The following is a 10,441-nucleotide window of genomic DNA, read 5'->3' on the forward strand; positions in this document are numbered from 1 at the left end:
ATCTTTCGCTAGTTTGTTGTATAAAACGTCAAATGTGTAGCCATCTAGTTATATAAGTGGATTAGGGAAACACCAGCCGACTATTGTATGCCCAAATGCCCCCTATTTCCTATAAAGTGTACTTATTTGGACTAGGGCTCATAGCAGCTCTGGTCACTAGTAGTGCACTATGTAGGGAATAGGGTGCCATTTGGGACACTMACCTCTGTTCAAACATGCTAAATGAGGCATCTGAAATATTCACTTATTTATTTTCACTGTCTGATTCTGCTGAAAAAGCCTGTCTGTACTATAAACGTTACATCATGCAGTAATCAACATAAGAAGAGGTCAAATGGAGACTGAATCTGCTGAATCTGTTCTCTGGGCTTCTGTACCCCCACAGAAAGCAGAGTCTTATGGGGACCCTTCACCTTAACAATATATTAATGCAGTGTGCCAAGTGGCATCCTTTTCCCTAGATAGTGCACTATCTTTTGACCAGGTCTATAGGACTCTGGTCCAAAATAATGCACTATATAGGTAATACGGAGGATTTGGGATGGAGACTGTTTTTTAATTTTTTATTAATCTGTTTTTATTTCTTTGTTCTCCCAAACTGTCTGGTTTCCTCGTCTTCTTAGTTTTATTCTCCCAAGTGACACTGCGGATAATGGATACTGAGGCAGTGTATTCAGTGTTAATGCTTATGCATATGTCTCTTAATTTGTAGCTATGTGGCGTCCGTACACACATTTCTCGCACCGTTAAGCAATGAAAAGCAAATTCCCATCAAATGAAATATGTCTGCCAAATGAATCACTGTCCGYGTCAATCTGGCCATTGTGGGAGGSCCACTCCTCACCAGTCAAATAGAGAAAYAACCCTCAGTGGAAGAGATTTAGCATCATTCTAKTTTATTATAAAGGGATAGCTCACCCAAATGACCAAGTGACAGAATGGTTTCCTTACTCTGTAAGCAGTCTATGGATATGTTCAAATCATCAATAAGTCACTTTGAGCTTCACAATCAATATGAGATACTTTCGGATGATTTGGGCATGATTCGCAAAAAAATGCTAACATTGGTACCATGACTTCAATGGGATTTGTGCCACAAATGCTAAAACGTTAGCATTTGGAATCAGTGTCCAAACCAAAGCATGGATTGCGGTCCTACCTTGTCCATAGACTGCTTACAGGGTAAGGAAACCAATGTGTAATGTTGTCATTTGGGTGAGCTGTTGCCCAATATCTTACAATGATTATATCAATCTGTCCGTCTACAGTAGGAAGACGATGTCTTTCCGTGTGCTATTCCCTCTTACCAAGTCAGCTGGAGCAGGAGCCCAAGGGAACAGAGGGTCATCTTTCCTCCCTCCCCCTCCTCTATACCTCTTCAACTCTGGCTCTGGATGCTTATCATCATAAAAATGGCAACCAGTCAGAATGCTGGTATAAGACAGCTGTATTCCACATAAGCACAAGAAACGCTCACCCAGAGGCCGGCGCTCCTAGTAGCCGGAGACTTTAATGGAGGGAAACTTAAAATCTGTTTTACCAAATTTCTATCAGCATGTTAAATGTGCAACCAGAGGGGGAAAAAACTCTGGCCAACCTATACTCCACACACAGAGACGCATACAAAGCCCTCCATCACCCTCCATTTGGCACAATCTGACATAATTCTATGCCTCCTGATTCTGCTTAGAAACAAAAATGAAAGCAGGAAGCACCAGTGATAGATCAATAAGAAAAGTGGTCAGATGAAGCAGATATATAAACTACAGGACTGTTTTTCTAGCACAGACTGGAATATGTTCCGGAATTCATAGAAATGGCATTGAGGAGTAACCACATCAGTCATTGGCTTCATCAATAAGTGCATCGATGACGTCGTCCCCGGACAGTGACCATACGTACATACCCTATACCAGAAGCCATGGATTTACAGGCAACATCAGGACTGAGGTAAATCTAGAGCTGCCGCTTTCAAGCTAACGCCGGACGCTTATAAGAAATCCCGTATGCCCGTCCGATGAACCATCAAACAGGCAAGGCGTCAATACAGGACTAAGATCGAGTCTTACTACACCGGCTCTGACGCTCGTCGGATGTGGCAGGTAGTGCCCTCAAAGCTCATCAATAGCTAAGGACCTGGGACTAAACACCTCGCTCTTCAACTGGATCCTGGACTTCCTGACGGCTGCCCCCAGGTGGTAAGGGGTAGGTAACAACCTCACCACGATCCTCACACAGGGGCCCTCAGGGGTGCGTGCTAGTCCCTCCTGTACTCCCTGTTCACTCATGACTGCACGGCCAGGCACGACTCAACACCATCATTAAGTTTGCCGATGACACACAGTGGTAGGCTGATCAACGACGAGACAGCTATAGGGAGGAGGTCGAGACTTGGCCGTTGTGGTGCAAGGACAAAACCTCTCCCTCAACGTGATCAACGACAAAGGAGTGATTGTGGACTGCAGGAAACGGAGGGCCGAGCATGCCCCCATTCTCATCGACGGGGCTGCAGTGGAGGCAGGTTGAGCTTCAAGTTCCTTGGTGTCCACATCACCAACAAACTAACATGGTCCAAGCACACCAAGACAGTTGTGAAGAGGGCACGAAAAAAACTATTCCTCATGAGACTGAAAAGATTTGGCATGGGTTCAGATCCTCGAAATGTTCTACAGCTGCACCATCAAGATTATCCTGACTGGTTGCATCACTGCCTGGAATGGCAAGCTTCGGCCTCCGACCCAAGGCACTACAGAGGGTAATGCAAACGGCCCTGTACATCACAGGGGCCAAGTTTCCTGCCATCCAGGAACTCTATACCAGGCGGTGTCAGAGGAAGGCCTAAAAATTGTCAAAGACTCCAGCCACCCTAGTCATAGACTGTTTTCCTTCTGCTCGCAGGAAGCGGTACCGGAGCGCCAAGTCTAGGTCCAAGAGGCTTCTAAACAGCTTCTACCCCCAAGCCATAAGACTCCTGCACACCTAATCAAATGGCTACCCAGACTATTTGCATCCCCCCCTCTTTTACACCGCTTCTACTTTCTGTTGTTATCATCTATGCATAGTCACTTTAATAACTCTACCTACATGCACAGTACATATTACCTCAAATAACCGGTGCCCCCGCACATTKACTCTGTACCGGTATCCCCCTGTATATAGTCTCGCTATTGTTATTTTACTGCTGCTCTTTTATTACTTGTTACTTTTATTTGTTATTCTTATCCGTATTCTTAAAAAAAAAAACTGCATTGTTGGTTAGGGGCTCGTAAGTAAGYATTTCACTGTGAGGTCTACACCTGTTGTGTTCGGCGCATGTGACTAATAACATTTGATTTGATTTGATTTGATGTTATCCCCTGTCTGACACAGATATACAGGCCTGTTGTTAGCATGGTGGACCAGCCAGCCTCTTCTACCTCTCAACCTATACGGCCTAGGGATGTGTCTCCAATGGCATCCTATTCCTTATATAGTGCACCGTACCCATAGGGCTCTGGTTCATAAGTAGTGCACTATATCGGGAATAGGGTGCCATTCAGGGTGCAGTCTAGGTGCTGCCTGTGAGTTCTCCCCACTAACATAAAGCCAACCTACCTGATAACGACCAAATAAAGAGGCTGATAAATCCCAGCCCCAAGGTGAATGTGAAGGACAGACACTGGCCCTGGCGTGTTATCTAGCAGCATATTATCTGCATGATTGGTTACGGGTCTAGGATATTGTTTATTTTTCCAGTGATTCATTTGTAGTGGAACGGGTAGCTAGCCAGACCTTCACAATCATTTAGCTGGAGCTTAAATCATGTTCGCTTTGAAACTGGTTCAATGTCAAAGGGGGGGTTAGGGGGGGGTGACATTATCCTGTTCTCAGATCTGTTTGTTCTCTCTTAACAACTATACTGTTGACTGTACACACAGGTTTGAGACCCGTCTATGTTGACATGTCTGTGGGGTTTGAGTCTTTGTTGTTGGAGAATGACATCTTCAAGCCTCTGTCCTGTCTTGTGACCGTTCCTCTCTTTGTATGTGCTGTTTTCATTTGAGGAGCTTCCATAGTGGACAAAGTTGTCAGTTGCCATCAAATATACAAATGAACATTGAACACCAGTAAAAAGAGAGAGTGTTTCCAATGAGATCCCCAATGGAATAGGTGATGTGAAGACTGTAAACTCTGACGACAGTGGCCTAGGTCACATCAATATAGAGTCCTGTGGGCTTACAAGAGCAGTGAGCGGGAATTGGGGGATGGGATTTTCTGGCAAGCCTGAAAACTCTTAAGGAAAATGCAAGTCAGTTCAGAACAAAATCTTATTTACAACGACGGCCTGCCCCGGCCAAACCCTAACGACGCTGGGCCCCCAATCACGGCCGRTTGTGATACAGCCTGGAATCGAACCAGGGTCTGTAGTGAGATGCAGGGGGGAGAGAGGGAGGGTTGGGGGGAGGGACGGGAAGAGGAGATGAGGACTGTGGACCTGCCTGCCTGTGAGGTGTTAGCCAGGGTTAGAGAGGGAGGGTAGAGAGAGGGGCTGAGGACCCGACTTCCCGTCTTCCCTGCCTGGCTGAGGTGATTTGTGCCTTTTCATGTTCAGGACCCAGTGGAATCCATTAATGCAGAAACATTATAATCTGTCCAGCCAACAGACTCTGTTAAATGTAGGCCTGTAGATGTAGAGTGTTTTGGGAGACAGAGCAGCCCTTTTCTCTCCCTCGTCTCTCTCTCTCTCTCTCTCTCTCTCTCCTCTCTCTCCTCTCTCTCTCTCTCTCTCTCTCTCTCTCTCTCTCTCTCTCTCTGTCTCTTGTCTCTCTCTGTGTCTCTCTCTCTGTCTCTCTCTTTCTCTCTTTCTTCTCTTCTCTTCTCTCTTCTCTCTCTCTCTCTCTCCTCTCTCTCCTCTTCTCTCTCTCCTCTCTCTCTCTTCTCTCTCTTCTCTGTCTCTCTCTTTCTCTCTCTCTCTCTCCCCTCTCTCTCTCTCTCTCTTTCTCCCTCTCCCTCTCTCTCTCTCTCTCTTTTCTCTCAAGGGGACTTAAGAGATGTGATGCATTATATGCCATGTCATTTGACAGCACCAGACAGGCAGTTGTGAGTGTGGATGGGCTGCTAGGCTCACTCAGGCTGGAGGCTCTGGAAAGATGCAGGCAGAAGCAGGGCTGCACAACTGTGCCCAGTCTTCAGCTGGAGACATTACATCTGATCAGACTAGCCTGCATCTCTGTCTGGATGTGTCCCAAATCACATCCTATTCCCAGTTTGTGCACTACTATGAGCCTGGTCAAAAGTAGTGCCCTATATAGGGAACAGGGGTGCATCCTTTCTGTCTGTACAGACCTTCCTCATCTCTACCCAGCTAGCTCATTATTCAGCCTGCTAGCCCCGTCTACCTCAGCTAGCCTCATTATTCAGTCTGCCATCCCCATCTCTACCCAGCTAGCCTCATTATTCAGTCTGCCAGCCCCATCTCTACCCAGCTAGCCTCATTATTCAGTCTGCCATCCCCATCTCTACCCAGCTAGTCTCCATTATGCAGCCTGCCATCCCATCTCTACCCAGCTAGCCTCATTTTCAGCCTGCCAGCCCCATCTCTACCCAGCTAGCCTCATTATTCAGTCCTGCAGCCCCATTCTACCCAGCTAGCCTCATTATTCAGCCTGTCATCCCCATCTCTACCCAGCTAGCCTCATTATTCAGTCTGCCATCCCCGTCTCTACCCCAGCTAGCCTCATTATTCAGTCTGCCAGCCCCATCTCTACCCAGCTAGCCTCAATTATCAGTCTGCCATCCCATCTCTACCCAGCTAGCCTCATATTCAGTCTGCCATCCCCATCTCTACCGCAGCAGCCTCATTATTCAGCCCTGCCAGCCCAATCTCTACCCAGTAGCCTCTTAATTCAGTCTGCCATCCCATCTCTACCCAGCTAGCCTCATTATTCAGCCTGCCAGCCCCATCTCTACTCAGCTAGTCTCATTATTCAGTCCTGCATCCTCATCTCTACCCAGCTAGCCTCATTATTCAGTCTGCCAGCCCCATCTCTACCCAGCTAGCCTCATTATTGTCAGTCGCAGCCCATCTCTACTCAGCTAGTCTCATTATTCAGTCTGCCATCCCCATCTCTACCCAGCTAGTCTCATTATTCAGTCTGCCATCCCCGTCTCTACCAGCTAGCCTCATTATTCAGTCTGCCAGCCCCATCTCTACCCAGCTAGCCTCATTATTCCAGTGCTGCCATCCCCATTCTACCTCAGGAAGTTTGCCCCAGGTAATTCGTTGGCCCTGTGGTTAAACTCATAGGTCTCCTCTTCCTCTTTCAGGTGACTGACCAGCTTCCGTGGGATTTGATGTCGCCTCTAGATTGGTTCTGCTGAAGATGGAAACACTGGAGTCTGAGCTCACCTGCCCAATCTGCCTGGAGTTGTTTGAAGATCCCCTGCTCTTACCCTGCGCCCACAGCCTGTGTTTCAACTGCGCCCACCGCATCYTAGTCTCCCACTGCTCGTCCAACAAACCTCTAGAGTCCATCTCCGCCTTCCAGTGCCCCACCTGCCGTTACGTCATCACGCTGAACCACCGCGGTCTGGAGGGCCTGAAGCGCAATGTGACCCTGCAGAACATCATCCACCGTTTCCAGAAGGCCTCCGTCAGCGGCCCTAACTCCCCCAGTGAGAGCCGTCGTGCCCCAGGTCTCTCCGGAGGCCACAGGCCCTATAGCAGCAGCGGAGGAGGARGCTCCGGCAGCCACAGCGCCCGCTCCAGCCCGGCCCAGCCCTCCTCTCATCAGCACACTGCCACCATGTCTCTGGAGCACCGTATCAGCTGCCAGTTCTGCGAGCAGGACCCGCCGCGCGARGCAGTCAAGACGTGCGTGACSTGCGAGGTGTCGTACTGTGACMGGTGTCTRCGTGCCACGCACCCCAATAAGAAGCCGTTTACCAGTCACCGGTTGGTGGAGCCGGTGCATGACGCTCACATGAGAGGCCTCACCTGTCTGGAGCATGAGAATGAGAAGGTTAATATGTACTGCATCGTGGATGACCAGCTGATATGTGCCCTGTGTAAGCTGGTGGGACGACACAGAGAACATCAAGTCTCCTCTCTCAGCGAACGCTTCGACAAACTCAAGGTGAGCCCCCCCCTCCTCTCTAATACACAGATCACACACAAACTACACGTCAACAAACTGTATTTGAAGTGCTGTATTACAAAACGCATAACATCCATTTTCAGAAATGTTGGTCACTTGACGTTAATTAAAAACACATATTGTGAAAGAGTTGAAACTGAATTTTTTCATTTTGCCATGACATGGGCTAGAGAAAAGACAGACATGATTTTGTTTGAAATGTTGCAAGCCAATTATTATTTTTTTAAATACAAATAATCATGTTTTGTGGTAAAACACTATATACCCCCCCTCCCCCAAACAACAGAACTCCTGTATAAAAAGTATCCCAATTGAGTTTTAAACAGTTACATGTAATAAAGTATCAATAAATCAATAAATATTAAAATAATCAATCTGTTTAAACTATATTGTGCAAATATAACATATCTGATTCATTGTATCCAGAGGGTGGACAGTGTATACAATGTGGGATTTCTTTTTGGACATTTAATCAACTTCTTTACATTTTTAATATGTGTTTTTTCCATTAGGATAAATCAAGGGAATGGGAGCAGAGAGAGGGGAGAAGGGAGAGAGGTGGGGAGAGAGGGGGGAGAAGACGGGAGGGTGGGAGAGAGAGAGAGAGAGGAGAGAGAAAAATTGAGAGAGGGGGAGTTTAAAGTCCACCTAAGTCAAGCTTTTAACATTCAAATGATTGCTGTCTACTGCCGCCTGAGTAAACAGGGAGGAGAGAGAGAGACCAGAGAGAGAAGAGAGAGCGAGAAGAAGTAAGGCGAGGGGGGAGGGAAAGTGATTGCATTCTATCCTCAAAGACATGATGAGGGGGGGGGGGGGGGCACCACATCTATAAGAATTTCTCTATTGCAGCGAGTTACTTCAGAAACACAGAGCTCTAACAGGGCTGCATCACATAATCTACATAAGATATAAAACACAGGATGAGGTAAACAACAACATGAATGTTGGACCATGTTGCTGTTCTGGTTGATGCTTCTGCCCTTCTCTTTAATACGTTATATTCGTATGCCTATTTTCTCACATGCACACTAACTCAGTAAATCAGCTTCAGTGTTGGGAGTGAATCACTTCAGTGATGGGTGTGAATCAGCTCAGTGTTGGGTGTGAATCAGCTTCAGTGTTGGCTGTGAATCACCTTCAGTGTTGGCTTGTGAATCAGCTTGCAGTGATGGGTGTGAATCAGCTTCAGTGTTGGCTGTGAATCACCTTCAGTGTTGCTGTGAATCAGATTCAGTGTTTGCTGTGAATCAGCTTCAGTGTTGGGTGTGAATCCAGCTTCAGTGATTGGGTGTGAATCAGATTCAGTGTTGGCTGTGAATCAGCTTCAGTGTTGGCTGTGAATCGGAGCTTCAGTGTTGGCTGTGAATCCGCTTTCAGTGTTGGGTGTGAATCACCTTCAGTGTTGGGTGTGAATCACCTTCAGTGTTGGGTGGTGAATCACCTTCGTGTGTGTGGATGCTTCAGTGTTGGGTGGGAATCATCCTTCAGTGTTTTGGGTGTGATCACCTTCAGTGTTGGCTGTGAATCAGCTCTCATTGTTGGCTGTGATATTAGCTTAGTGTTGGCTGTGATTAGCTAGAGTTAGCTTTGGCTGTTGAGTGTCATGGAGGCTTTTGTTTATGGATCCTTGGACAGTTTTGGAGCCTGTGAAATATGTTATTTGTAGCCAGACATATCTGTTCTGTTAGAGCCTGTGATACTGTTCCTGTTAGAGCCTGTGAATCTGTTCCTGTTGTAGCCTGTGATATCTGTTCCTGTTTGTAGCCTGTGAATATTGTTCCTGTTGTAGCCTGTGATACTGTTCTGTTGTGCTGTGATACTGTTCCTGTTGTTGCCTGTGATACCTGTTCCTGTTGTAGCTGTGATTCTGTTCCTGTTGTAGTCTGTGATATGTTCTGTTGTAGTCTGTGATATCTGTTCTGTTTAGCCTGTGATATCTGTTCCTGTTGTAGCCTGTGATACCTGTTCCTGTTGTAGCCTGTGATACCTGTTCCTGTTGTAGCCCTGTGATATCTGTTCCTGTTGTTAGCCTGTGATAAATGTTTCCTGTTGTAGTTTGTGCTTTCTGTCCTGTTGTAGACTGTGATATCTGTTCTTTGTAGTCTGTGATAAATGTTCCTGTTGTAGTCTGTGATATCTGTTCCTGTTGTAGTCTGTGATAAATGTTCGCTGTTGTAGTCTGTGATAAATGTTCCTGTTGTAGTCTGTGATAATGTTCCTGTTGTGGCTGTGATATCTGTTCCTGTTGTAGTCTGTGATAAATGTTCCTGTTGTAGTCTGTGCCTTTCTGTTCCTGTGTAACTGTGATATCTGTTCCTGTTGTAGTCTGTGATAAATGTTCCTGTTGTAGTCTGTGATATCTGTTCCTGTTGTAGTCTGTGATAAATGTTCCTGTTGTAGTCTGTGATAAATGTTCCTGTTTGTAGTCTGTGATAATGTCCTGTTGTAGCTGTGATTCTGTTCCTGTTTAGTCGTGATAATGTTCTGTTGTAGTCTGTGATAAATGTTCCTGTTGTAGTCTGTGATATTTGTTCCTGTTGTAGTCTGTGATATTTGTTCCTGTTGTAGTCTGTGATATCTGTTCTGTTGTAGTCTGTGATATTCTGTTTGTTGTAGTCTGTGATATTGTTCCTGTTGTAGTCTCTGTGATAAATGTTCCTGTTGTAGTCTGTGATAAATGTTTCTGTTGTAGTCTGTGATATCTGTTCCTGTTTATAGTCTGTGATATTCTCTGTGTATCTGTGATATCTGTTCCTGTTGTAGTCTGTGATAATATGTTCCTCTGTTGTAGTCTGTAAATCTGTTCCTGTTGTAGTCTGTGATAATTGTTCCTGTTGTAGTCTGTGATAATGTTCCTGTTGTAGTCTGTGATAAATGTTCTCCTGTTGTGTCTGTGATAAATGTTCCTGTTGTAGTCTGTGAAAATGTCCTGTTGTAGTCGATAAATGTTCCTGTTGTAGTCTTGATTAAATGTTCCTGTTGTAGTCATGAATGTTCCTGTTGTAGTCTGTGATAAATGTTCCTGTTAGTCGTATATCTGTTCTGTTTGTAGTCTGTGATAAATGTTCCTGTTGGCTGAAATAGGAAACTTTTCTAAACAAGCTCATGACAAGGAGAGAGCCAAGATACAGATCCAGCGACGGGAACAATAACAGGCGACTGTGCTGGAACATACGGAGGCCGTGTCACTCTGACAATAACAAACATAGAGGCTGTAAACAGAGTGCCGTGTCACTCTGACAATAACAAACATAGAGGCTGTAAACAGAGTGCCGTGTCACTCTGACAATAAAAACATAGAGGCT

The 10,441-nt window shown here is 46.0% G+C and overlaps 1 pseudogene; it reads left to right on the top strand.

Annotated features, from left to right (window-relative positions):
• Positions 1–7,115, top strand: part of LOC112073771 (probable E3 ubiquitin-protein ligase MID2 pseudogene) — a 59,440-nt pseudogene extending 52,325 nt beyond the window's left edge.
• Positions 7,116–10,441: the final 3,326 nt, after the last annotated feature.

The sequence above is a fragment of the Salvelinus sp. IW2-2015 genome, unplaced genomic scaffold (assembly GCF_002910315.2).
Source record: "Salvelinus sp. IW2-2015 unplaced genomic scaffold, ASM291031v2 Un_scaffold2358, whole genome shotgun sequence".
Classification (NCBI taxonomy): domain Eukaryota; kingdom Metazoa; phylum Chordata; class Actinopteri; order Salmoniformes; family Salmonidae; genus Salvelinus; species Salvelinus sp. IW2-2015.